This window comes from Schistocerca piceifrons, chromosome X, assembly GCF_021461385.2.
Source record: "Schistocerca piceifrons isolate TAMUIC-IGC-003096 chromosome X, iqSchPice1.1, whole genome shotgun sequence".
NCBI lineage: Eukaryota > Metazoa > Arthropoda > Insecta > Orthoptera > Acrididae > Schistocerca > Schistocerca piceifrons.
The window spans coordinates 365,587,553-365,615,040 of NC_060149.1; the positions used below are offsets into that span (position 1 = coordinate 365,587,553).

Sequence of the window (27,488 nt, forward strand, 5' to 3'; positions counted from 1 at the left end):
GCATAATATGCGCGTCATCAGGTGTTCCCCCAATGTTTTTAATATCTGGTGTTTGTAGATAAATTGATAATTATAAATTACGCCTTTTTCCAAACAGCTTTTAAAAGTTTCGTATTGGAAAAGATCATTGACGATGTGGCCTGTTTGGGGCTGTGTGTGTGTAAAAAAAAAAAAAAAAAAAAAAAAAAAAAAAAAAAAAAATCGAACTGTTGGAGGTACAGGGCAGAAACAGTTAGGGCACCACTTGCTGCTAACCAATACATACAATTCTGATATACGTTTCTGTCGGCGGATCAAAGTGCGCATGCCACCTCGGACCAACTTGTATTCATTCTCACAGTACTCCTATTCTGCTCTAGAAGTCAATAGAAGGTTTCATGTTACCCGTAAAGGTATAGCACCCTTAGGTTGGAGATTGTAGTAAGGATCGGCTTAGCCAAAGACGTTGGGCTAGTTCCAAAACGTGTCTCGTGAGAGCGTTGAAGTTAGCCATATGACACTGACAGGCTGAAGAACTGTCGGTTAATAGCTCTCCTGGTACGAGATTGCTGTTTGTGCAGAGCATTACTCCGTCTGAAAGTCTACGTGGAACCCGCACTCGCTGAAGTTTCTGCAGGACCTGCCTGTTTTGCGTAGCGGTCATCATTCACATACACGAGTCAAAAATTTCTAGATTGTGCAGTAATATAGACTAACACTGAGGTAACCGATGTCAGAATGCCGAATTACAGCAATTCTGCTTGATATTGGGCCAAATTTAAAGTGTTGCACCGAGCAAGCTACCGAGGATTGGCAGTTACATACGTCAGCCATCCAGCTCAGCTTTTCCTAACCACTTCATGTGAGTACTGGAATAGTTCCTTTAGCACGACTTCGTCGATTCCGTTTCTCATCATTGTGCACGTAAGCAAATTGTCTCCTTCGTGACATCGGTGTCGACGGCGCGGTGAAGGCTCAACATATTTTATTCATAGTTGTCACAACACTACTGTATGACGTAGCAGAATACACATTGTAGCTACAAACAGGCCGGATCTTACCGACAGTGTCAGTATAGAGACAGTGATTAGTAATCATGATACATGACGACGATGGTTACTAAAGTTAATAAATCCATCAAGAAGGCTAGGAGAGTATTTTTACTGTAAAAAGTGGAAACACAGTTGTTAGCATCTTATTTGTCCAATGAATGGACATCATTTAGTTGCAATGTGATGGATGTAGGAGAATTAAGGGCAAAGTTTAAACAGACTGTAAATCTGTCTGGAGAAGTGTGTGCCGAGTAAGTGAAGTAAGGACGGAAAAGACCCACCGTGGTTTAATAATAAAATTCGTGTGCCGGCCGCAGGACCTAGCGGTTCTAGGCGCTTCAGTCCGGAACTGCACTGCTGCTGTGGTCGCAGGTTCGAATCCTGCCTCGAACATGGATGTGTGTGATGTCTTTCGGTTAGTTAGGTTTAAGTAGTTCTGAGTTCTAGGGGACTGATGACCTCATATGTTAAGTCCCATAGTGCTTAGAGCCATTTGAGCCATTTCAATGAAATTCGGAAAACGCTGAGGATGCAAAGATTGTTGCACTCTAGCCTCAAAGAACGCGCAAATGTCTAGAGGCAAAAGTTAACAAATTCATGCGTCTGTAAAAAGGTGGATGCCCAAAGCATACAACTACTACCACCGGCATACCAAAGCGGAAGACCTTACCGAGAACCCTAGTAAATTCTAGTCCTATGTAAACTCGCTAAGGGGGTAGAAGGTTTCTATCAGCTCACTCGTTGATACGTTTGGTGTGGCAATAGAAGTCAGCAAAACCATAGCTAAAGTTTTAAATTCCGCGTTTCAGAAATCATTTACGCAGAAGGATGATACAAACATACTGTCGTTTGAGCGTCGCACACACTCCCTTGCGGAGAACGTAGTAATAGACCTACCGGGCGTAGAGAAGCAACTGATAGTTGAAACAAATACGTCGCTAGGTCCGTATGGAATCGCAATTCGATTTTATTGTATGAGTAGCAAAAACACTTCGGTTTATTGGGAAATTTTAGGAAAATGCAGTTCATCTATAAAGGGACCGCATTTAAAAAACGAGTGAGTACTGCTAGTGTTTGGTATCCCCACCAGGTCGGATTAAAGGACATTGAAGGAATTGAGGCGTGCTGCTAGATTTGTTGCTAGTAGGTTCGATTAGAACGTATTATAGAGACACTTCGTGAACTCAAATGGGAATCCCAGGAGGGAAGACGACGTTCTTTTCGCCAAACACACTGGGAAAATTTAGAGATCAGCATTTGAAGCTGACTGCACGACGATTTTACTGTCGCCTACATTCAGTTCGCGTAAGGACTGCGAAGATAAGAGAAATTAGGGCGCATACGGAGGTACATCCACAGTCGTTTTTCCCCTCACTCTATTTGCGAGTACGGAGGTACATGCACAGTCGTTTTTCCCCTCACTCTGTTTGCGAGCGGAACAGGAAAGGAAATGACTAGTAGTGGCCCGAGGTACCATGCACCGTACGGTGGCTTGTGGAGTAGGTATGTAGATGCATATGTAGATCCATCTGGAAAATGTATGTTTTAGTTGAGACCCTCCGTAATTTCTTTTTCACCGTGCTTACGAAAAGTTTACCAGCTTCATTATTTATTTGATTTTGTGTGACCCAATTTAGCCATTTCAAAGTGCATTTAGCCGTTACTGCTTGGAGGGTATAGTTTACATATGCACCTTACAATAATTGCTACATTCATTCTTCGAATATAGAAGACAGAAGTTTAACGTGAAACTATAGGGACAGTGCACGGATTTGATTAAAACTGCAGAGATTTCAAGCGGTTTTGCCTTCGTTGGTCCTCTTGGTTGTGGGTTAGAGCTAGATATCCGCTTCATCTAAAAATCTGTCCATGACAGCGCACTCTGCAGGACGTAGCTGACGGAGAATTCTTGTAATAGCAGGTAACAGAGGTATTCTTGCTTTGTGTATGCCGTATAAAGTCCGTTCCGTTGACTTTCAAATCTTGAGCATCCCATTATCATGCGGTTGAGATATGAAAGTTAATATGGCTGAGCTTCGCTGATCGAAGATGACAATCTTTTCATCCTGTACGTATATGACGGCTAACATCCGTACTCCAACTTACTACAAATGTACGGATTTAGATAATATTTTCTGACACAGTTGAGGTTGTGTGAAGTCTGGATTTTTACGCAGTGTTAACTGTCGTCAATTGGAAAAAATGCAACACGCCTTTCCGTGCTGTACCTGCATCCATTATTTGCAAATCATTGAAGTGGATGACAGAGGCTACTTCAGTTTTACCATATATTAGTTTCTGCTAGATCCATTATGCATGGAGCGGAAGAAGAATGACTACTTAAAATTCAAACTTAAACGCCTCTTTCCACGCTGTAATTTGTTTAATCTTGTCTTCGCGCTCCCTGCGGAAACTATACATAAGGATGTTTAATATGTTCCTAGATTCGTCACTTACTACTAGGCCCATAAACCTTGAAAGTAGGCTTTCAAGAGATAGTTAACGTCTTGCTTCAAGCGTCTTGCAGTTCAGGTTTGTCAGTATTTTAATTGCGCTCTTCAGTGAATGAAACAAACGTATGGCCATTCGTGCCACTCTTCTGTGTAAAAGTCTACATCCCCCGTTACCCCTGTTGATTGCAAGAGTGCTTTATAAGCAATGTGTTTCCCTAAAACATGGTTCTGTAAGTTGGTCAGTATGAGGATTCACCGAAATACTCAAAGTAATAAGTGGCATAATGCCGAAAAAATCAGGCCCTTTTGTTGTAAAAGCTAGATGTTTAATAGCATACATATAAACTGGGAACATCTGCTACAAGTTACATAGGATGTCCCACACTGCACCTGTTGCGCAAGCATACCTCTAACAGCGGCCTTGTGTAAGGCTCGTTAAACAAGGAAAAAAACTTGAAAGAGCTGCAGAATAAACCTCGTTCGCAGTATATGCCTGTCTTAGTTGTGACACACACAACTTCAGCACACGGAGATGTGCAGCACTTAAATATCACAAAGGCCTCTACACATGTTTCCGTTAAACCAATATTAATGCAAAATGCGTATGAATTATATGGCATTTAAAATTATAAACAATATGTAAAGGTAGTCATTCAATATTTTACACGCTGTAATTTATCGCTTTCTTTACGTATGCGATTAGTGTCTTACTAGGTGTCCTAAAAACCCGAAGCACTGTACCACCTGAAAACTGAAACGGGATATACACTGGTGTCCAAAATTAAAACAGCAATTAGAAATTTTGCAAGGTTGTATTCATTTTGCCACAAAACATATAAACATTTCATAGTAAAGTAGAAACAATGTAAAGGATACAGAACATAAGCGATTGCAACATGCATAATTTCAGACAACAGGTTAATGTGCTCATTGTTGGTTGTGACCACCTCTGGCAGCAGTAGAGGCTTGACAACGACGGGGCATACTATGAATGATGTCATCAAGCTCATGTTAAGGCAATAACGCCCATTCTTCCTTCATAACTGCTCGCAAGTCCTGGAAAGTTGTTGGTGGATGCTGACGTGATGGAACTAGTCTCCCTAGCGCATCCCAAATGTGCTCTGAGATTCAAACTGGGAGAGCGAGGAGGCCACGCTATGCTGCAGTATCTTCCTTTTTCAAGAAATCAACCTGTGATGTATCAGGTCGAGCATTATCGTCCATCAGTTCGAAGTCTGGGCTCACAGAACCTCATGACAACAGCACATGAGGTCCGTAGATCTTGCCACAATACCTGACAGCAGTGAAACCTTGCCGATTCACCCGTACAGTTTAATGAAGAGGTGTTCGAGCTATCAACATAATCTGTGCCCACAACAGTAGGAATCCTCCTCGATATCGGTCTTTTTCCATATTGTTTGGGTCCCAAAATCGTGTTCCTTCAGATATGAATCCGTCGACAATCATTCTCCAGACGAAATTGGGAGTAATCTGTGAAAAAACATTAGCCCACATTTCGACCGTCCAGGTGGCATTTTGACGACTCCACTCCATACGAAGACTGGTCACAGGCACACATACAGCAGGTCTCCGAGAATAAGGGCCACTCTGCCGAAGCCTTCTGTACACCATTTGTCTCTAAACAACACGTCCAGTGGATTCTGCGGCCGGATGTCAGTTGGCTTGGAGTACTAAGGCGGTACCGTCGTGTCTTTAGGACCAAAGAACGATCCTCTCTATCTGATGTTACACGTGGTCGGACCTGCCCTTGTCTTCGGGATATAACTTTGGTCTCTCTAAAATGTCGTCACATCCGAGAAACAGAGCGAGTCACGTTAAGCAATCGGGCCACATCAGTTTGCGACTGTCTTGTTTCTATTCTTTCTATGGCCTTCCACCGCAGTGTGTCTGGTAGGCGTCTTCTACGTCCCATACTGCACAGCCTGTGACTGTATAAACAGCTATAGTGGATGTGGGACTACCCGGCAAACACTACCTTTATATGACAATAATATCTGTTCCCGAAAGAACAGTTACCGTTGATGACCTTGCAGCTTTGCTAGAAATGAAATAAGTAAATGGACACCCTAGCTGCAACAGGCGTTGATATACTTCACTGGGGACATGTTGAAAATGTGTGCCCCGACCGGGACTCGAACCCGGGATCTCCTGCTTACATGGCAGACGCTCTATCCACCTGAGCCACCGAGGGCACAGAGGATAGTGCGCCTGCAGGGACTTTCCCTTGCACGCTCCCCGTGAGACCCACGTTCACAATATGTCCACACCACTACATTCGTAGTGCGCCTAATAGATGTTTGCCCGTCATACTCATTACTCGTGGCAGATTAATCTACCAAGTCCCGTACGAGTTCGGGCATAGCATGTGCGTTCACACAAGAAGGTCATTGGCCGGGAATCTATATTTTAACTATATATGACGATAGTATCTGTTCCCGAAAGAACAGTTAGCCTCGGTGGCTCAGGTGGATAGAGCGTCTGCCATGTAAGCAGGAGATGCCGGGTTCGAGTCCCGGTCGGGGCACACATTTTCAACATGTCCCCAGTGAAGTATATCAATGCCTGTTGCAGCTAGGGTGTCCATTTACTTATCATTTCAAACACTACTTTGTTTGATAGGTGCCCTGACGTCATCATTGGCATGGTTGTCCGTTGACCAGAATGCCATCTTACATGGAGAACACGGTCGTAATGAAGTCTGTTGTCAGCTTGTATGATTATATCGTGAATTAGACACAGAACGAGGAAATAGCGGTTTGTTGCTTTGATTTTGGACACCAGTGTACAAAGGACCGTGTAACCTACGGAACATTTTTGGTTCAAATGGCTCCGAGCACTATGGGACTTAACTTCCGAGGTCATCAGTCCCCTGTAACTTAGAACTACTTAAACCTAACTAACCTAAGGACATGACACGCATCCATGCCCGAGGCAGGATTCGAACCTGCGACCGTAGCAGCCGCGCGGTTCCAGACTGAAGCGCCTAAAACCGCTCGGTCACAACTGCCGGCGAACATTTTTGTTCGCAGAATGCAGGGCAACTCTGCACAGGCGGACAGCAGCAACAGCAACTTCTGTTATTATCCTGTCTGTTACTTGAGAATAAACAGTATTTATAGGGAAACATATTGTCATTGTTTAATACAGGTTTTATTCGAAAACTGTTAATTTGTAACGTTAAACAGGAGGTGGTTATAATAAAAATAAAGGAAAAACAATACAGATTTATCATATAGCTCTAGTAAACGCAATTCACTCAACATAAAGGTAAAATTAAAAAAAGAAAACTCTAAACAAAAATATATCGAACATCGCTTTAATACTTCGCCGAACTTATGTGAATAAAGTTTCTGTTATTAATAAACAGCTTTCGCATTTATAAATAATAACGGGAAACTCTCGTCCTTGATCATGATGATGAACGTTCTGTGGAGTACAAAATAACAATTAGATTTTTTTTGTTTGAACTTGTAAATTGTACTCGCATCCAAAGTAATTGCTTTGGTTACAAAATGGTTCAAATGGCTCTGAGCACTATGGGACTTAACATCTGAGGTCATCAGTCCCCTAGAACTTAGAACTACTTAAACCTAACTAACCTAAGGACATGACACACATCCATGCCGAGGCAGGATTCGAACCTGCGACCGTAGCGGTCGCGTGGTTCCAGACTGTAGCGCCGAGAACCGCTCGGCCACCCCGGCCGGCTTTGGTTACACAGAAGCTCAGAAGTTACGCAATCACCTCACTTTTCTTACTTACAAAATGTAATTTATATTACGTAAGGATGTAAAAAACACAGTGGATTAACACTGAATGATGTGCGTCTCTAATTATGTGCAAAACAACCAGCCAAACAATAGTTTCTCTAGTACGCATTCATTTGTTTCTTTCCCTACCAATTGTACCAATACTACCGGTAAGCCAACAAGTTAGTACGTAATGTATGTAAAGTATCCACATTGCTGAACCGCAACTCAGCATTGAACTGTGCGCAGAATGCAGGGCAACTCTCCACAGGCGGACAGCAGCAACAGCAACTTCTCTCCATGAATGGGCACAGCTAGGATACCATATAGTAGGATCTTGTGTTTGAATGACGATGACGATGAGATGCCATGTGTTTTATCTCTGATGCAAGGTACTGGCGTGCTCTCTGACTGAGGCACCACTGAAGTGGACGTGGCGTAAGGCAGTCGCGTGGCTTGGCTGGCCACAACAACCCAAATTGGGGATATGAAACACTGACATGGTCATATAGACGGCTGTAGCATATGTAACGCACACAAGTATTCATGGTTAGTTTTAATTGTTTTTCACTACTCGTGCCATGCTGACTTAAATCGTAATAGTGGACGGTCGGTCGAATGAGCGGCTGCTTTAGTTTGTCTCAAATCCTCTGAACAAATGTTCAAAAAGGCTTTAAGGGCGTAGAGGCAAGCGGAAGCCTTTTGGCAGATAGCGACAGTATTATCTGCTCAGTTGAGATTCTCATCCAGAGTTACACCTTAGTTCTTCACTGATTTCTGTTATGGTATTGGAATACCGTCAGACAGAACAGAAGGCAATTATTCACAGAATTCTGAACTTATTAATTATGGAATACGTACCATTAGTTGTGGCTTCATTGCTTTAGGTTAAGTCCCAGGTTTTGCGGCCGTGTTACCATTGAATACAGATCATCATGCATCTGGACAATCGCAGTACTGATATTTTCAGGTCTGGAAGTCAATTAAAGCTGGAGTTCGTCGGCATGGAAATGATGTTTACAGGACTGAACCGACGAAATATCATTGATATACTAGGATGGTTCGATAAGTTTGATAATTTCCATGAAAGACTGAAAATTTTTTTTTGTACCTTCACGGTTGCTAAGCTCGATTATTCCAAGGATCGCATAAGTAATTTGAACACTGTGCAGCGTACAATTCATTCTTGACAGCCGTCTGTATTGATCAGTGTGTCGACTGCGATTGAAATTGGAGAAAATAAAGTTTCCTGCTGTTATTAAACATTTTCATTTGAAGGGTTGAACTGCTGCAAAACTCAAAGCAGAACCGGATGGAGTTCACGCCGGCTCTGTACCATCATTGAAGGCCGTTTACTTTTGGATTAATGAATTCAAATGAAGTCGGACAAACACCGAAGACTAAGTGCGCTGCTGGTGTCCATTTGAGGTCGCCACTAGAAAAACCATTGACAAAATCCGTGATACCTTACTGCAAGACTGCCGAATAAAAATTCGTGAGATTGCTAACACTGGAGGTATCTTAATTTCACGGAGAATGGCTATGAAGAAACTGTTAGCGAGGTGAGTGCCACGATTGCTCAGACGATCAAAATCGCACCCGGCATAACATTTCAGCACAGTGTCCGGTGATGTTGAATAGCAATCTGCAAAACTTCTTGAGTCGATTTGTGACTGTTGATGAAACCTGAATCCATCATTACACACACCAGAGTCAAAACAGCAGTCAAAACAATGGGCAGAGGCTGGTGGTTGTGCAAGAAGAAAGCAAAGAACATTTTGTCAGCTGGTAAGGTGATGACCACTGTTTATTGGGATTTCCAAGGCATAATCCTCATAGATTACTTGGAAAAAGACAGAACCATAATTAAACCCTATTATGCTTCATTGTTGTATCATTTGAAACTTGCATTGGCTGAAAAAAGACCAAGATTGCAATTAAAATTGTGCTCTTTCACTAGGATAATAGCCGACCGAAGTGGCCGTGCGGTTCTAGGCGCTACAGTCTGGAACCGCGAGACCGCTACGGTCGCAGGTTCGAATCCTGCCTCGGGAATGGATGTGTGTGATGTCCTTAGGTTAGTTAGGTTTAAGTAATTCTAAGTTCTAGGCGACTGATGACCTCAGAAGTTGAGTCCCATAGTGCTCAGAGCCATTTGAACCATTTTGAACTAGGATAATACATCAGCGATAACAATGGCGAAAGTGCATGAATTTGGCTTTGAATTGTTTCCTCATCCACCCTATTCACCGACTTAGCCTCCAGTGACTTCTTCCAGTTCCCTAACAGTTTATCTTGATGGGAAGAAATTTTCGTCAAATTAGGAAGTGGTAGCTGCAGTCAACGGGTATTTTACCGAGTTTGACAGAACCTATTTTTCCGATAGGATGAAAAAAGTTGGAGGGTCGCTGGACCAAGTGTGTCTCAAAGGATACTGTCGACAAGTGCGGTGAGGTGTTTACGCAACAAGTATTTTTTCTTGGTTTTTACCAAACTTACGAAACCACTTTCGTACCAGTAAAAAAATAATGAATCTAGATTGACCGCTGTGAGACTCCTTAGAGAATATGTTTACAGGGCGACTTCTCATTCCCACAGATAACACGAATATCGCGTTTCACGTGATGTTTGGCATTTCCCCGGTCGTCAAACTTTCATACCGTTGCACTCTGTTACACACGTTTAGTGTCGTTCGTGGCTCTGTCCGGACTTTACTCGTTTTATTAATCGTTGTAGTAAGAATAGTAGCCTTATTGGTGTGCGAAGTTATTGGTAAAGCAATGCTGAAGGTACTTCACAAGCACTTGCGCAAAGCGAATGTCGCAAGCGGAACTGGTGACAGGGATGACGCGTGAGCGCGCCTTTCCGTTAGCGCACCGCCAAGGCCAACATTCGTCACCTATACCATACGGCTTCGGGGAGAAAGCGCGCTCCGCGATATCATCAGATAGCTTCTGAGTGGCCCGCGCAACAGCCCACTCACCTCGTCTAACTCTACTGCCTGCTCCTCCGTGGCTATAAACAAACACATATATCCTCGAACCATTGCACAGTACATGTCGGACTATACTTCTTACCATTATTTGTAGCTCTCATTCCGGTTTCGTTTCGGGTAACCATAGTTTGGAATCCACGGTAAACGATAGGTCCAACTGTACCTAAAAGTTCAAGGGTACGCAAGTACATACGTAGCACGTGCAATAGGACCTGCGAACCGTACAAACTTCCCCTCGCCGATTTGATTAATATTGGCAGTGTGTGTAGGACAAGGCTACTACTTCAACATTTGTAAACAGGAAGGCGCAACTCTCAACCGTTTTCGAGAAAATAGAGTTCGAATATTTTGTACGTTCTCATGTATGCTTTGTAGGGCCGCTAATTTTCACGGAGTCCGCAACTGAGAATGAAGGGCTTTGTTTCATAAGCGCAAGGTCTCTCAATCGAATCTCGCTGTTTTTTCCATTCCCATCTAATTTCAACAACAGATTTTTCATGACCGTACAAAGTATCAATATTTAATAATTCATTCACTATTTTCCTAATCTTTAACATGAAAACAGAAGCAAAAATCTTTTTTAAAAAAGATTGGAAATGAAGAATGGACACTCGAGAACTTTCAATCAAATCTGTGTAAATATTTTGTCGTATTATTGTACCTACATTTCTGATAAGTATGTGTAACCTGTGCAGCACTGCACGAAGCGGGATGATAGTGATAGTAGAAACATGGAAAACCGTAAGTATCGCGACATACAGCAGATGTACTGAACGCCGAATATCAAACGGTTGAAAGTGAAGTCTTCCCGTTTACACACGTTTAGACCTAGTCGTATCCTATACACCCTGTCAGTATGAATCAGACAGGTGAGGGGAAGTCCGTACCGTCCTCTCGTAAGCACTGCGATCTTCAAACCAACATGGAAGTTTATTCAAAGAAGAAAAAAAACAAAAGATTGTGCCTCCATACATACTTTAGTCTCAACGATTCTCTTCGAACGTGGGTCCTCAATTGCTTTGAATTTTAATTATTCCATATTGTCACAGCTGTTAAACTAAAAGATTTGGTACAATTTCGATGACCAAACAGCTAAGAAATGTAGCTACGCATTTCAAAATAGCGTAAGGCCGAAAGTTCATAACCTAAAAATTAACAGTTGCAGGCAGCTTTAAATAATACTAGGCATTCTAAGTATTTGGTGCTGTGCCTAGTAATAGACTTAATTAGCAGTGAATGCGCGACAAATTTGCAGAACTCTCCCAGTAAATACGAGTATTCACGTGGCTACAGTTGAAAGAAAGAAAGATGTGGACTTCAGAGAGATCTGTCGGCGACGAGGTCGTAGACAATCACCACGTCGAATGGGAAACGGGTAGAAGAGGAAATCGACAGCATTCTTTGAAAGGAATGATTCCGGTGTAGGGAAAAGACGGGAAAACATAAATAAAGATGACCGAAAGTGGATTCGAACCACCGCCCTACTGAGAGAGTCCAGTGTATTAGCACAGTTCCACCTGTTTCAATCACTCTGTGTAACCAAGTTTGCTTATCGCTCCCATTTACGTTCCTGAAAAATCACAACCTACTTGTATTGCTGAAAATTCCTGTAACTACTTGCAGCTAACGTTTTTGTCTTTTTTATGCACAGTTTCGCACCTTACTTTAGCGGCTGATTACCACTGTCTGTTGGTCCGCCTTAACTGAGATCACCTTTCAGATCTTCTTGGTGCCAGTTTACTTGTACCATAGAGGGGGGGGGGGGGGGGGTTCAGGGGTGCCCATGGTTGCTTGACCGCAGCATGCAGGAGATAGCCTGCAAGTCAAGTTTCTAGTTGGTCGAAAACGTTTGTCCGCCCCAGCTCCAAGGGAAATGTTAGTTTCTTCTACCAGTAGTTCTTTCAAAGTTCCTCCTGCCTAGGGTTGCCACAAAACTGGGAGATTTTGTCGCTTTAAGAGTTGATGAAACTTGCTGGAAGTGTCACCTGCACTGTCATAGAACGACAGAGTAAGATGACAGTCTGCGACACTGGTCTTGCGTGTGGAACACAAGGGTTTGGATATCCCTGCCGCCGATAAGACTGAATATTTTTCTCCGATCGTGGTTTAGACTGTTTCCATGTTAATTCCTTTGAGTGTCTTACAGTGTGTTCCTACATCTATCCTTGCTCTGTTATATAGCTGCTCCGCCATGCTCATCAACCTTTACCCCTACGTACAAATAGTTCGCAAGCCACCATACGGTGCACGGTGGGGGTACTCCGTATCACTGCTGGTCATTCCCTTGCCTACTGAACTAGCTAATGGAATGAAGAAAAAACGACTGTGTGTATGCTTCCGCACGAACCCTGATTTCGCTCGTCATCATTCATTACGCGAGACGTATGGTGACGGCAGTAGAGTCGTTACACAGTCAGCCACAAATGCCGGTTCTCTTCATTTCCTCAACAGTGTTTCGCGAAAGGAACGTAGTGTTAATTCCACGTATTTCCATTTGCGTTCACAAAGCTTTTCCGTAATATTCGCGTGGTGATTGAACCTACCAGTAAAAAATCTAGCAGCAAGCCTCTGAATTGCTTCTATGTCTCTCTGTAATCCGACGTGCTGGGGACCCCAAACACTCGAACAGTACTAAAGATTAAGTCACACTGGTGTACTGCACGCAGTCTGCTTTATAGATGCCGGCCGCTGTGGCCGAGCGGTTCTAGGCACTTCAGTCCAGTACCGCGCTGTTGCTACGGTCGCAGGTTCGAATCCTGCCTCGGGCATGGATGGGTGTGATGTCCTTAGGTTAGTTAGAACTACTTAAACCGAAGTCTAGGGGACTGATGACCTCAGATAAGTCCCATAGTGTTACAGAGCCATTTGAACCATTTGTTTATGAATAAGAGATTTATTTACCGCCGTTCGCTAGACCACTAGGCAACACTGGAATCCAAAGAGGATAGATTGGTGCTAATACGCTGTGTACCATCTAATTGCCGAACACAGCAATGAAAATCATAGTAGTCCCTCAGTGATAGCATGAGTGAAGGGTGGCAGAACCAGGAAACATGCACCGCAATTCTAGTCAAGGTCCTAGTGGAGATGGGTTGCTGTTGCCTTCCTCCGACGTGTTATGAAGTATTAGTGTGTATCTGCCTCACGTAGACGACTGAGTATTTGTATAGTGTAGTGTTGGGTTTGTGTTGTTGTGGACGAAGCTCGGTCCGGGGTGCCGGCATATAGCTGAGCTTTAACGTCACCATCCAGCGGTCGGATCACAGTTCAGTCTCGCATGCCCTCACTTCGTGAGAAGCTGTGGAGAAATCTGGATTTTAGTCCAGTGCATTGGCGCGAATACTGGTGATAAACTACTTCACACCACCGCTTCTCCCTTTGCCGGCCAAATACTGGCAGTGAAAATTTTCCCCCACCATGATTCGAACCGCTAGAACTCCCAAGTCGAGCGCAACCGCACAGGCGTGCGTTGGGGAGTTCGCCCACGGATGCGGATGTAAGAGTAACAAGTTGCAAGATATGATGATAGAAATTGGATTGTGGTGCCCGCGCGTGCTGTGGGTTGCTGCCGGGTCAGCTACCAGTCGCGGCACGACGCTCTGCGATTTGTTCGCCTGTTGCCCACGTCTCCCTTCTCGCGGCGCGGCACAGTTGCCGAGTCACTTTGTCACTGGACTCCAAACGTGATGAAACTCTGCCAGTTGATATTGCCACCTTGATGTCGGCTTCGATTACAAAGATACTAGTTTCCTCTTTCTTCAGTCGTATACGAAGAAGGGTGACACGAAAGGCCGTAGGTTAGACATTCGAGAGGGAGTCATGGGCATGAAGAAAAATCTGAATTGGCAGACACTTGAAAAATGACATAAATTACACCGCGAAAGTCTGCTGACAAAGTTTAAAGAACCAGTATCAAGTGACGGGTCTAGAACCACGAATTTAAGCAATCACGACCCATGCGCAGTTGGACGGGTATAAACCCTTTCGTGTAAGACTCTCAAGTGCTCTCCGCCATGCACTTCGCTGTGGCTAGTTTGTAGATGGTATATATACTAACAAGTAATTTCTTTATTTAAAAAATGATTGTGTAACGCACGAAAGTCCAGTGTCGTTATACGAAACTGGGAAATAATTCAGTCGTTATGGCGTAAACGTGCCAATCATACTGCATAATAAATAGTTAAAATAATGACGATCGTCTAAGTGAGTGATTGTGATCTGTGTTCAGTTCCCTGTAGGACTCTATTTAATACTGTGTCCTCAGTGGAGATGAACCACGAAGAATGAGTAGGTAAAAAACATTAGAGTGTGCCGAGAAATGATATTCATTGAACTACATCCATGGTCTGGTATGTCGCATATCTCATGTCCTACATTCCCATGAATGATGTATTAATGGTGTCGAAAGAGGAATACCTCTGAAAAGAAAAAAAATGTATATTGCGGCTGGCTGTTACTTCAGTATGAACCTCGGCATCCAGTCGAAACGTATATAAGGTATTTCATCAGGAAAATTTCGTGAAACACAAAAAAGTAGTAAGTCAAGTGCCTCACAGTCTGAAGCAACCCTGTTGATATGATGCCCTTCGGCGACATTCGTGACAATTTCTGTGCTTCTTATTTGGCCTCTCGAGGCTGAGTGGACCCCATACTAGACCTTCCCACCAAAGAAAACCTGAGGTAGTACCGGGAATCGAACGTGGACCTCCGCGTCAGCACTTAGACCAAGGAGGCGACCTATAGTCAAGAAAATTTCTTGAACCACCCAATTTCTAAATTTCCGTTTGGAAATTAAAAGTATGTTTTCGAAATACGGATTGCAATTATGAGTATTTAGGACTTGAAAGAAGAGCTGTAACCCCGATTTTTGGAATCATTCAAATTACCAGGGTGCTATTTGCGTAAAAGTTTTTAAAATTGAGTGAACTAGGCTTTAAAGTCTCCTTTTAGCCCTCACACCTACGCATTTTTAGTGCAGTCTTTACGCTGCGCTGATAACTCGTTATAATACACCCATCAAAAAAAGTTTTTCATCACCTCGGTTCAGAGAGTTTCGGAATCTGTACAGAAAATTGGATTAGAGATCAACATAAACACCATTTCCGCCCTTTTTATTGCTCATGAAAACAACACATTACGTGTTGTACCACCATACAGCGACACCTTCAGAGGTGGTGGGTCAGGTTGCTGTACACACCGGTACCCGTAATACCCAGTAGCACGTTCTTACGCATTGATGCATGCCTGTATTCGTCGTGGCGTACTATCCACAAGTTTAGCAAGGCTCTGTTGGACCAGATTGTCCCACTCCTCAACGGGGATTCGGCGTAGATCGCAGAGTGGTTGGTGGGTCACGTCGTCCATAAACAGCCCTTTTCAGTGTATCCCAGGCTTGTCGATAGGGTTCTTGTCTGGGGAACATACTGGCCACTATAGTCGAGCGATGTTGTTATCCTGAGGGAAGTCATTCACAAAATGTGCACAATGGGGTCGCGAATTGTCGTCCATGAAGACGAGTGCCTCGTCAATATGCTCCCGATATGGTTGCACTATCGGTAGGAGGATGGTATTCACGTATCGTACACCCGTTACGGCGCCTTCCATGACAGACAGCGGCGTATGTCGGCCCCACATAATGCCACCCCAAAACAGCAGGGAACCTCCACCTTGCTGCACTCGCTGGACAATGTGTGAAAGGCGTTCAGCGTGACCGGGTGGCCTCCAAACACGTCTCCGGCGCTTGTCTGGTTGAAGGTATATGCGACGCTCATCTGTGAAGAGAACGTGATGCCAATCCTGAGCTGTCCATACCGCATGTTGTTGGGCCAATCTGTATCGCGCTGCATGGTGTCGTGGTTGCAAACATGGACGTCGGGAGTGAAGTTGCGCATCATGTAGCCTATTGCGCACAGTTTGAGTCGTAACACGACGTCCTGTGGCTGCACGAAAAGCGTTATTCAACATGGTGGCGTTGCCGTCAGGGTTCCTCCGAGCCATAATCCGTAGGTAGCGGTCATCCACTGCAGTAGTAGCGCTTGGGCGACCTGAGCGAGGCATGTCATCGACAGTTCCTAGCCGGCCGGGGTGGCCAAGCGGTTAAAGGCGCTACAGTCTGGAACCGCGCGACTGCTACGGTCGCAGGTTCGAATCCTGCCTCGGGCATGGATGTGTGTGATGTCCTTAGGTTAGTTAGGTTTAAGTAGTTCTAAGTTCTAGGGGACTGATGACCTTAAAAGTTAAGTCCCATAGTGCTCAGAGCCATTTGAACCATTTGACAGTTCCTATCTCTCTCTGTATCTCCTCCATGTCCGAACAACATCGCTTTGGTTCACTCCGAGACGCCTGGACACATCTCTTATTGAGAGCCCTTCCTGGCACAAAATAACAGTGCGAACGCGATCGGACCCCGGTATTGACCGTCTAGGCATGGTTGAACTACAAACACGAGCCGTGTACCTCCTTTCTGTTGGAATGACTGGAACTGATCGGCTGTAGGACTCCCTCCGTCTAATAGGCGCTGCTCATGCATGATTGTTTACATCTTGGGAGGGTCTTTTCATATTTTAACCCCATTGCATCGTATCGTATCGGTTTATAATTAGCGTTTGCACTCGGTTTTTAAATATTTCGTCACATGTGGCCACGTAACATTTCCGTCTCATCAAATTGGTAGACTCTAATGGTTTCCTACGTATTTTTTTCGTCATTTAACTAGTCACCTTAATCTACATCTTCACAGTCTATAAAGAAGAGACTAGCCGGCCCCCACCCCCCCACGCAATGCGGCATAAGTCTTGGATTGTTGCTTTGAGAGAAACTCCTCGGGAATCCGTAATTTCTGGCACCGGGAGCTGCGACTATCAGAATGCCGTTGACGAAACTCCTCGCCTTCATCCTTGATAAATTGCGCAGGCCGCGGTGGCAAGCAGCGTCGCCTGTGAATCTTAAGCGGCCGTCAGACGTGCCACATTGGACCCGCTTAGGATTCATCGCGCGCCGCGTTTCGTTGCAAAACTGGCGGCGGCCGTTTACGCCAAGTGTTACACGGGGACGCGGCTTCTGCTGTGCCAGCACACCGGCTAATGTCCCAACTGTCTCTGCGAGCTTAATATGCCACAATCATAGGAGACACGTGGAGCAATCCATGCGACGCTGTGGTCGTATTTGAAGGAGTTAATTTCTGCGGTTTTCCTAAATAACTAAATGTGAATGCCTGGACAGTTCTTTGAACAAATTTATGGCCTGATTCTGTCTTTCATCTTCATCAAACCCAGCTAGAGCTCAAATTCGGTTTGAACATGAGAATACTTAACTGAGATGACAAACGTCAAGGGGTTCCTCATAATATCGTGGCGGACCTCCTTTTGCCCGGCGTAGTGCGGCAGCTCGACGTGGCATGGACTCAGCACGTCGTTGGGAGTCCCCTGCAGAAATAGTTAGCCATGCTGCCTCTACGGCCGTCCATAATTGCGAAGGTCTTGCCGGTGCAGAATTTTGTTAAGGAACTGACCCCTAGATTATTTCCCATTAATGTTCGATGGGATTCATGTCGGACGGTCTGGGTGGCCAAATCATTCACTCGAACTGTCCAGAATGTTTTTCAAACCAATCGCGAACAACTGTGGCGCACTCTCATCCAAAATTCCATCGTTGGAACGTGAAATCCATGAATGGCTGCAGGTGGTTTCCAACAGAACAGTCATTTCCAGTCAATGAACCAGAGGACCTAGTCCATTCCGTGTAAACAGAGCTCACACCATTATGGACCCATCACTAGCTCGCAGAGTATCTTGTTGATAACTTGGTCAAAGGCTTCGTGGGGTTTGCGCTAGCCCCTAACCCTGCCATCAGCTCTTACCAGCTGAAATCGGGACTCATCCGACCAGGCCACGGTTTTACAGTCGTCTACGGTCCAACTGATATGGTTACGAGCCCAGGGGAGGCGCTACAGGTGATGTGCTTTTAACAAATGCCCTCGCGTCGGTCGTCTGCTGCCATAAGCCCATTAACGCCAGGTTTCGCAGCACTGTCCTGACGTATACGTTCATCGTACGTCCCACATTGATTTATATGGTTATTTCACGCAGTGTTGCATATCTGTTAGCACTGACAGATCCATGCCGACGCCGCTGGTCTTGGTCGTTAAGTAATCGGCCACTGCGTTGTCCGTGGTGAGAGGTAATACCTGAAATTTGGTATTCTTGGCACACCTTGACACTGCAGATTTCGGAATACTGAATGCCCTAACGATTTCCGAAGCGGAATGTCCCATGCTTCTAGTTCCAACCACCGTTCCACGTCCAGTCTATTAATTACCGTCGTGCGACCATCATCACACCTGAAACCTTTTCACATGACTCATCTGAATGCAAATGACAGCTCCACCAATGCACTGCCTTTTTAACTTGAACGCGTGATATTACCTCGATCTGTGAATGTGCATATGGCTATCCAATGAATTGTCATCTTAGTGTAACAGATACAGTTACGTAAGTGTCCTTCCCTTCTACAGCCTTATGAACCAGCCGCTCAGTCGTACGGACGTATCGCGCAATATGACATCCAAATGACGATGTAGCGTGGCACTTTCCTTTCCGTCCCTCTGATTTCTACCGGGCTGTCCGCCTCTGACGACGCCGCAAAGATCAAATTGACAGCCCATCCTTTCCTCCTTCTGTAAACTTTAAGGCTTCGACTATTAAAGGAAAAGGACGAGTGATGACCTCCAAGTTTATTTTCTTTAAACCTTCCAAAAATTCATTCATTTCCCGTTTACATAAATTCTTAAACAAGAGTAAAGGAAGGCCACTTCTTACAGCTCTGTTGCTACGGTATATACAACCTCAGTTATTGCCTTTCTCCGACCTTCGAACTCGCCCTGTATCACTTTCCCAGTCAAATAGGGAAGGATCGACAGCTTAACTTTGCATTTTTAAAATTAACAAACTGCCGGAAGTTAAAGAAATAAAATTACAGATAAAAATACTAGGACGATCTGGAAATCGAACCAGAGACCTTTTGATCAGCAGTCTGCCACTTAACCACCGAGCAACCACTCATTCTGTGAGTTTACGATGTAGTAGTTCATTGAAGTAAGCCCGTTGTAATCAGGTACTTTGAGTGCCAAGTACCGGGTAAGATAAGTCTCGGAGTATGTTCAGAGAAACTGTAGGCTGCATTTATAAATATCACAGTTCGAATTGAAACACTATCACAGTCGAGAACATTTCCTCACAACACAGTGGTACATACTGATTATAAAACTGTTAGTGTGATTTAAAAAAGCATCTCTTTCTCCAGGGTGTGCCTTATCGAAACATAATCCTCCACCGACATAGCGAGTAAACTTAGACAGGCTGTAACAGTTGCATTGCACTTCAGTGTGAACTAATCTCACCGTGGTAAGAGTTCACACCTCCTTGAACAGTAGATGCGACATCGACGACTGCATCCACGTCTTTGAAGGAACATGACGTTGAAGAGAACAACAGTGCTTTCCAAATAAATTCCGAACTAGTTTTCAGCCGATAATCTTAAAGGTATTCGCTGTCGTCCACCACACGCACGTGGTTTCCGAAAGACTCTGTGCTGTTGAAAGCCACAAGAACCAGAACCCCAGTGGAATACGACCTCGTCGCAGTGTCGATTGAAAAAGGCGACAAGGGTATCCATCATTTAAGAGCAGTCTAATTTAAGCCCTGGTTCTGATGTCTTGATCTAGGATGCTGTTGTACCATTCAGGACGATTTCTCATGCCGGTGAGATCACCATGAGAGTAAGGACTCTGGAGTTAGGCGTACCAGGGCTTGAAAGGAAGCATAGTGGATTTATGAATTTGAGGAACATGTTACACTCTGACAGCTCGAACGTGTGAGGTCGAAACGCAGCTTCGAAGCACTTCTGATCGGTGGTGATACTGAGATCATCGTTACGTCTGATAGCAGGTCGTATAGACAAATTTGTCCTCCTACAGGTCCTGCAGTAGACCTGTACGTCTACACAGCCAACTCATTTCGCCACTGAACTGAAGTACTTCGATGATGGACGGTCTACTGGCGTGGTACTTTGCTGGTAGTCGATGCCTGCTGATACCAGCCCTGTTGAGTGTAGATGTATTTGGGACGTTAGCAAGAAGTACATGTGAGGCTCACATGCATCTCTCATTCAGTTGTTTTAGTAATTACAGGTATTCGGCACTGCGTGTTTTTTACAACAGTCGTTTGCATCTTAGAGCTACATATTCGTGTAATGCAACTTCATATAAATTTGGCCTGCGTTGTCCTTGCAGCAGGGCTTGCCGCCCATTTCTTTGATATTCATGCGTGACAACTACAATATTTACATCATTTTGTGTGCTGAAGTTTAAGGCCAACATCAGATTGTAACTGGCACATTTGTACACGTCATAACATCCTGAAATATGGTGGTCATTGATTGCACGTTTGTCTCAATATCAATCTTGTTATCAAATAAACGTGCGAAATAAACTGCGGGGAATATGGAATAATAGTATATTCAGCTGATTGTAAACCAATCGAATTTGCTTTGTTCATTAGTCCTTTTTGGTAAAAACAGTTTTGTTTACGAATATATGTACTGTCTAATGACAATATCTCGAATGGCCACAGGATTGATTCGTGGGACGGTCTCACAGAAATACTGGGAAATGCGAACACACATCCGAATTCGAATATCTCACGAAAATGTATTTAAGAGAAGATTATACCAGCAACACTTCACAGAGAGGCAAATAAGTAACCATTCTGCTTACTCCTTACGATTATGCAACAGGAATAAACATGACTATATGGTACAATAAAAGTACCCTCTGCCACGGACTTCAGTTATTTGCAGAGGCTGTATGTAGAGGATAATGGGCTCTGTCAGCTTCAGCTTCTCAGGATGGGATTGCTAAGCTTTCCCCTTGGCGGGGCTCGCGCGTACTCGTCAGCTACAGAGGTACGTGTTAATTCCTGCAGCATCCAACAAAACGTCGAGGAGATAATTTAGTTTGGAGGACGTCTGTGCGTCGTCGAACATCCTTGGCCGTCCGATGACGTACCGCATTGAGCTCATCGCTGGCAACAAACGGGATTTGCTTGTGACTAGTTTGCCTCGCCTACACGAGCAGTCATTTCCCCAGTATTTACAGGGAGCTCGTCGTGCAGCGGTGGACCACGCTGGCTGACCTGATAAGGTGCATGCTAACGTTTCTTGTGGCAACTCTTCACTCGAGGCGCGTAGTATCAAACCATGTCTTAAAATTCACACACTGCAAATATTTGGACACGTCCTTGCCAGGTTTAATCACTCGGACACAAAAAGAAAAGAAAAATGCTAATTCGCGTATCGGTGACTTCTTCCTTATTCTCAGGTAGCATGCTGCTCTAAGTACATTATGAATCAAAAATACACCGCTTGCGTTAACAATGAAACACTTCTGATGAGGGCCGTCATATATAACGGAGGTAACTCGTACGAGTTAGGGAATGTATCTCTTTAATTTCCTTGTTTCCACCCTCACATTTAATGTTCCGTGTATTATTCACGTCCCAGTTTTCTGGTTCGAAGTAAATTGCCTAGGTTTTTGCCAATTCAGAAGTGGTGTTGATGCATTCTAATGAACAGCCAAACAAAGAATATAATACTACTAAAGAATTAAGCGATAATTGTAAATAATTTATTGGGATCTTACTGTACACGTTTTGAATATGTCGATTACAACTCCGCATTGACGAAAGATATGTTTAAAACAGAACGCAGATGACATGAAACAGGCAAGGATCTTTTTTAGCCGGCCGGAGTGGCCGTGCGGTTCTAGGCGTTAGTCTGGAGCCGAGCGACCGCTACGGTCGCAGGTTCGAATCCTGCCTCGGGCATGTGATGTCTTTAGGTTAGTTAGGTTTAATTAGTTCTAAGTTCTAGGCGACTGATGACCTCAGAAGTTAAGTCGCATAGTGCTCAGAGCCATTTTTGTATCTTTTTTACCCTTACAGTATTTGAGTATGGTCTGTTACTATGCAGTATATACCCACGAAGTGGTATAAGTAACTAATACAGGTTAAGGACCCTTCAAGATAGTCTTATCTTGCTTTATCCAGAAACGGAGGGAGGAAATAAACTAAGTTTGTTCACTTGGTAACCTAACAGAGGCGTAACTATGTTTTCTTGTATTATGTCGCTGCATAAGACTGTAGCTTTTTTCCATAAGTTTAATAAACACAGCAGATGCACACAACAGATTTGTCATCAACACTCTTTCACTATTTACAACAGTCTGCCAACACTGGAGTAACTTTTCGATTCCGCGTCAGTAGAAATCACGTGGTTTTGAGGTGAAGAACACGTGGAGCCATGTTCGGAGGGCATTTTAATCCGGAAAGGAAGTTCTGTCTAGGTTGTTAGAGACCGGAAAACGTGAAAATCTAAGGGCGCTAGATCAGATCTCTTTTGTCAGTCTGGTAGGATGCGGACGGGAGTTCTCGTTGAGTAGCATCACTTCACGAAGTCTTCCTGGACTCTCGGACTGCCTGTGCAAGACGTCTGTCGTTGACGACAAATGTCAGCTGTGATGGTTAAACCTCGGGGAAGCAAGTAGTAGTAGTAGTAGTAGTAGTAGCAGTAGTAGTAAACTACACCGTCGCTGTTCCACCAGATGCATATCTTTCGTGGGTGCCCGCAGGTCTTTGTATGGGGAGCTGCTACTTTGTTGGTCCTCAAGAATTCCTTTCTTTTCCTTACGTTAGCATAAAGACACCAGTAACGATACGGGATAGGAATGTTCGGTGTTCTTCACGAGCCAATTAATGGCGACAAGCAGAGATGAACATATGGCCACACGCTGATTTTTGTGACTGCGGATTAAATCATGCGGTACCCATAGCATGCAAATTTCGCATAACGGTGGAATGATGACAGTTCATCACATTTGCGAATTATAGAGTACGCTGATGTCGATCATTGTGGATTAATGCGTTTAAACGATCATCAAACACCGAAGTTCTTCCTGAACGTGGAGAGTCACTAATAGCTCCTTAAAACGAGAAAGTTTTCTTTCAGTTTTGAGACGATCAGTTCTTCTTTAATTTTTAATTTCGAACAGTGTTTCGCAAGCATAAATTTCGTCGGAGAGATTTACGGTTTTATAATGTTGGTCCTCAGTGTCTATTGACAAGCGTTTCTTATAGACTGGTCAGATTAGAAATTAGGCTTTTTCATTTTGTTGGTTATACTGTATTTATCCAGGTTTCTTTCCCCTTAAATTGGCTTGATGAATTCTCAAAGAAGACTTTACTTACTGACAGGGGTATCATGGGCGCGATCTCTGTTTAGTGAAGGATAACTGTAGTTGTACACTGCCGGAATAAAATGCAACATCCTCAAGGACTATGTTTAGCAGTATTGAGGTACAATACGTGCATACTGAGGAGTGTAGTGTTAATCATTTGCACGGCCATCGGCGATCAGATGGCGCTTAGGAGGCTTGTCTATTCACCCTCTTTTTCTCTGCAGACAGCAGTTTAGCCGAATTCAGAGGTGAACAGTTATCTCGACATCCATTGTAGGGTTGTAGGGTACAACAATGCCCCACCTACAAGTACATACTCCTGTTGAACAACGGCAGCCATTTGAACAGGGTCGAATTTTTGGCCTGCGGGAAACTGGATGGACGCATCGACGGATTGCTGCACGTGTTGCTGCATGTGTCGCTGCTTTCAGCAGTAGTCTGTGAAACATTACCATGCATGCGGACCGAGTTCCGGACGTCCGCGTGGTACAGACGAACGTCAAGATCGACGCACTGTTAGAGCAGTGGGGGCCGACCGATCACCATCCTGGGAAGAAATTTGAGCGCATCTTGCACTTTGTGTTACCGAGGAACATTGTGAACCATTTGCTTGCAGCAGGACGAGGATCACGTGTGTGTCTGGCCAGGCACCCACTGACATCACTACACGCCAAGCACGACTAATATGGTGTCGTGAAAGGGTCGACTGTAGGGTGGAACGGTGCTCTTTCGTCTTTAGAAATGAGAGTGGGTTCTGTCTGTATGCGAGTGATGCACGTACACGTGTGTGGCGTAGACTTGGTTAACTGCGTATTTCAAAGTGCATGTGCCCATGTCACACAGGTGCCATCCCAGGTGTCATAGTCTGAGGAACCATCAATGACAGCTCGCGTCACGTTTGGTGTTCCTGCAGGGTAAAGTAACCAGTGCCGCTACATTGCTATTTACATTTCTTCAACAGTTAGGTGATGAGTTTTTTCAGCACAACAGCGCACGTCCACATGCGGCTGCTGCTATACAACGTGTTCGCTGCGCGCTACTGCTACTGTCCTGTCCAGAAAGATCACCAGGTCTCTCGCCAATTGAGAATATATGGGACAGAGCCTGCAAGAACCGCTGCCGAATTGCAACAAACGGTGCGAGATGGTTGGGACAGCTTATTGTAGGTGGTCATTCGGCACCTTCGTGATCATCTGCATCTGAGAATACACACCTGCACTGCCGACACAGGGGGCCGTGGGGTTACACTGTGTATTGATGCGGCAGTTTGGGCACCCTTAACTGTGACGTGTGTGTTTAATTTAGTCTGAATTTATCATATGGTCCATAAATGAACTACCTGCCACGTCACTTGTTACAAAAACGTCATTCTCCTTGAGGGTGTTACCTTTCTTCCGACGCTATTTTTAAGGGGATTTTTTTTTTTTTTTTTTTTTTTTTTTTTTTTTTTTTTTTTAAGGTGGTGGTTTGAGCACAAACTACTTCCACGCCAAGAACTAGGAGCTAAATCATCGGTAAGCCCCAGGTAGTTTGTGCTTGTTGAGGTTTCGCTCCAATTTTGATTTCAGCTGGGTTTTCATTTTTGCCAAGTCTTCGTGATGTCGTCTTGGGTTACATTGAAAAGCACTGGAGATAATCCATCATCTTGCTAAGGCGCTGGTCAACAGCAGGTACGAATTTTACAAAATGCGTGATACAGTGTTAAGCATTTTCTAAGATTATGCTCCCCCTTCAAATTACACGTGTAACTGCTGCAGTAGAAAATGTAGGTTGTAATGTTTGGAAACGGTGAACTGTGAAATCGACAGCTTGTTTGCAGCCACAGAGCTGTTCATTTTCAGCTGACGATTGATAGTACTAATGATAATTACATGCGGGCGCTTGTCGTCGTGACATGAAGGGGGGGGGAGAGAGAAGCGTTCTTTTTGGGAAAACGTGAACTCCCGCAGCAGGATTCTCCAGTGAAAGATGACGCTCTACGAAATCTTGGTCTTCCTCAAGGTCGAACACCTTTTAAGACTGTGTGGTCCAACAGTTACTTGGCGCGTCTGAGCGGAGAATAAGGAAAACAGTTAGACAGCCTTAAGACGTCGTTGCCTCCCGCGTAAATTACGTTGCCCAGGAAAGCGGCGCTGCGACTAACTTGTGGTTTCACTCACAGTGGCAAAAACCGATATGATTAGTTCCAAACGGTGACACTGCGCAGCTACTCCGTCACGCATCTCATTTTTAATTAGAATGTGAAGATGATGATACCTGATCTGTGACGAGGAAAATGAGATTTACAGTGGTGGCGTGGTGACGTAGCTGTTGCCAACAACAATAACTTAAATGTTACTGCATTCTTACGTAAGTCTTAGCACTTGTTTGGTGAATAGTATACCTTTACGTACTCCTTCCACTTAACCTTCCCCACGATGTTAAATAATTAACGAGGACGGGGAAAAGATGGACGTATGTCTGCGCTGTGCGTAATGGAATAAATTTTCGGCAATTTATTAAAGATTCGGCATTTATCAATGTGTGATAGCAAAAATTCAAACCGGCATTTTACACCGTGGGGTAGTATTGCTATACTACTCATTTGATAAGGATTTACTGTGCTCTAGTGGTAGGTAAATGACGGAGCGAGATGGCACAGTGGTTAGCACAATGGAGTCTCATTCGGAAGTACGCCAGTTTAAACCCGGTTTCCTTTCCTAATCCGAGCTTGTACTCAGTCTCTAATGAACTTTTTGTCGACGGGACGTTAAACTCTAATCTCCTCCTCCTAGTGATGGGTAAATGAGCAAAATACTGACCGCGTTCAGGACAGTAGGATGTAAAGTATACCAAATGTGACTGATTAAGTGGAGCACTAGTCACAAACATTGCTTCTTAGCTTCAACTGATACACTGGGTGTTTATTATTGAAGTCCAGCTACTCACAAAGTTCCAGTGTGGTCTATAATTATCGTATGGCCACGAAACTTGGTAGGCATGCTAATGCTTAATGCGGAACCGATTTACGCTAGAAAAAAGTTAGTTCCAGTTTTGACCACCAGGTGTAAATCTCTCGCTGTGAATGTAAGACAGACTTAGATTTCCATCTGTAATTCATTAGGAACGGAATGTGGGCACGAAAGGTCAATCAAGTGAGAAAGGCACAATGTTGATCTTATTATTAACCGCCGCTTACACAATTTGTTCCATATGAACACCGGAGACCCTGACGAGATGCTGCATCTGTAGGAGGACATGAGCAACAGTTGCTTGCAGCAGTTCCGGTGGAATCTGAGCTACGTGTTCCTGTATACTGGTATTCACATCAGATAGAGAGCAAACGTGTCGTTGGTAAACGCGTTCTTTTAGATATCACTAGATCCAAAAGTCACATGGATTCAGATCAGGTGATACTGCAAGCCATGCGTCTGAGAAACTTCTGGAAATAACACGTCCATGGAAGGTCGTATTAAGCAAATCTTTCACTGGGCGAGCGGCGTGAGATGTTGCCCGATCTTGCGTGAAAGCACACAGCTGGGCTCGGCCAGAGCAGGAATCAAATACGATACGAGGTAGTCTTAATAACGTGCAACCGTCATGGTATGCCTACCTGGCCCTCTGGGTGTACTGAAAGGACAAAGAATAAAGGTGCTCTTCAGTCCACATCCCAGAGTCACATACGGCGAATGCAATGGCTCTTCGTGCCCAACATGCCCAACACGCGGTTTAACGGTACCCCAAATTCCACAGTTCTCTGTATTCGCTGCAACCTGTAGTGTAAAATGTGCCCCGTCATTCCGTAGAGTATTGCCCGGCCATACGTCATAAACTTCGATCCGTGCCAGAAACCGAATAACAAATTGAGAACGTTCCTGCGGATCATGATATTCCAGTTGCTGCATCGTGTGGATCTTGTAACAGGTACCATTATAATACATGCCGCAAAAATTTATGCACTGTTGACTATGG

General features: G+C 44.3%; 1 protein-coding gene and 2 non-coding genes across 3 annotated transcripts in view; 2 read left to right on the forward strand and 1 right to left on the reverse strand.

Annotated features, from left to right (window-relative positions):
* LOC124721457 overlaps positions 1 to 27,488 on the forward strand; it is a 251,326-nt gene that overhangs the window by 36,609 nt on the left and 187,229 nt on the right. The gene's annotated exons all lie outside the window — the stretch shown is intronic.
* Trnat-ugu lies at positions 5,623 to 5,697 on the reverse strand. The gene has a single exon. It is a non-coding gene; the product is annotated as a tRNA-Thr (tRNA).
* On the forward strand, positions 5,956 to 6,029 carry Trnat-ugu. Its single transcript has one exon. It is a non-coding gene; the product is annotated as a tRNA-Thr (tRNA).